This window comes from Chrysochloris asiatica, unplaced genomic scaffold (assembly GCF_000296735.1).
Source record: "Chrysochloris asiatica unplaced genomic scaffold, ChrAsi1.0 scaffold00324, whole genome shotgun sequence".
NCBI lineage: Eukaryota > Metazoa > Chordata > Mammalia > Afrosoricida > Chrysochloridae > Chrysochloris > Chrysochloris asiatica.
Genome location: NW_006408842.1, coordinates 2682616 through 2684556, shown reverse-complemented (window position 1 = coordinate 2684556; position 1941 = coordinate 2682616). Strand labels below are relative to the sequence as shown.

At 37.3% G+C, this 1941-nt stretch overlaps 1 protein-coding gene across 1 annotated transcript in view; it reads left to right on the top strand.

The window, feature by feature from the left end:
- Window positions 1-1941, top strand: part of LOC102811856 (serine palmitoyltransferase small subunit A-like) — a 5646-nt gene that overhangs the window by 1162 nt on the left and 2543 nt on the right. The gene's annotated exons all lie outside the window — the stretch shown is intronic.

Sequence of the window (1941 nt, the reverse complement as noted above, 5' to 3'; positions counted from 1 at the left end):
TTTGTATTTTTTAAAAAAGATTTCTATTCCTTGAATGTAAAATGACTACCTAAGTTTTTTTTTGGTGTAAACTCATTAAATTCAAAGAGGAAAAAAAAAAAAAAAAAAGAAAAGAAAAGGTTGACAAACAGAATGAAACATTCTTTGAAGACAACAATCTGTGGCAGGAGAAGAGAGAGTAAAACTGTTTAATGGAGGATTTCTGTTAAGTTCCGTGGAATAGGTTCCAACTCATAGGGACCCTATAAAGAATTTCCAAGGAGCACCTGGTGTGTTTAAAATAATGGCCTTGTGATTCAAAGTACAGTGCTGATCCTACAGCGCCACACCAGGAAGGTTGTTGTTGTTGTGTTGTTAGGTACCTATGAGTCGGTACCAGCTTATAGCAATCCTATGCGCAACAGAATGAAACACTGCCTGGTCATGCACCAACCACTCAATGTTTGCTACACTTGAGCCTGTTTCTGCTGCCACTGTGTCAATCCATTTCATTGGGTGTCTTCCTCTTCTTTGCCGATCATTTAATTTACCAAGCATGATGTCCTTCTCCAGGGATTGGCTCTTCCTGATAATATGTCGAAAGTAGGACAGACAAATTCTGGCCATCCTGACTTCTAAGGAGCATTCTATCTGTACTTCTTCCAACATAGATTTACTGGTTCTTTTGCCAGGCCATGCTTCTTTCAATATTCTTCTCCAACACCACAACTCAAATACATCAATTCATCTGCAGTCTTCCTTATTCATTGTTCAACTTTCACATGAATATGAAATTATTGAAGATACTATGGCTTGGGTCAGGCACAAGTTAGTTCTCAAACTGACATCTTTTCTTTTGAACACTTTAAATAGGTCTTGTGCAGCAGATGTGCCTAACGCTTCCATGACTGTTAATGGTTGAGCCAAACAAAATGAAGACTTTGACAACTTCAATCTTTTCTTCATTTATATGATGGATATTATTTATTGGCCCGGTGGTGAGGATTTCTGTTTTCTTTATACTGAGGTGCAACCCATACCAAAGGCTATGGTATTTGTTCTTCATTAATATGTATATCAAGCTCCTTTTCATTTTCAGCAAGCAAGGTTGTATCATCTGCTTATTGCAGGTGGTTAGTGAGTTTTCCTCCAATCCCATGCCACATTTTTTCATATAATCCAGCTTCTCGAATAATTTGCCCAGCATACAGATTGAATAAGTATGGTGAAAGAATACAACCCTAGTGACACCTTTCCTAATTTTAAACCATTCATGTTCCTTTGTTCTGTTCAAACCACTGCCTCTTGGTCTGTGCACAGTTTAAGCTGAAGTTGAAGAAAATTGAAAGAAGCCCATGAGAGGCAAAATATGCCCTTGACTGTATCCCACCTGAATTTAGAGATCACCTCAAGAACAAATTTGATGCACTACACTAATGATCAACTATCAGAAGAGTCGTGGGATGACATCAAGAATATAATTCATGAAGAAAGCAAAAGATCATTAGGAAGACAAGAAAGAAGTAAAAGACCAAAGTGAATTCAGAAGAGAGTCTGAAACTTGCTCTCCAGCATAGAGATACTAAATCAAATGGAAGAAATAGGAGGTAAAAGAGCTGATTAGGAAATTTTAGAAGACAGTGCATGAAGACAAAGTCAAATATTATAATGAAATGTGAAAAGATCTGGAGTTGGAAAATCAAAAGTAGGAACACCGTCAGCATTTCTCAAGCTGAGGGAACTGAAGAAAAAAAATTCAAGTCTCGACTTTCAATATTGAAGGTTTATATGGGCAAAATACCAGAAGGATGTTTACCTGTGCTTTATTGACTACGCAAAGGCTTTCGATTGTGTGGATCATGACAAGCTATGGACAACATTGAGAAGTATAAGTATTCCATAACACTTAATTGTACTTCTGAGAAATCTGTACCTGGACCAAGAAGCAGTTGTTCGAACAGA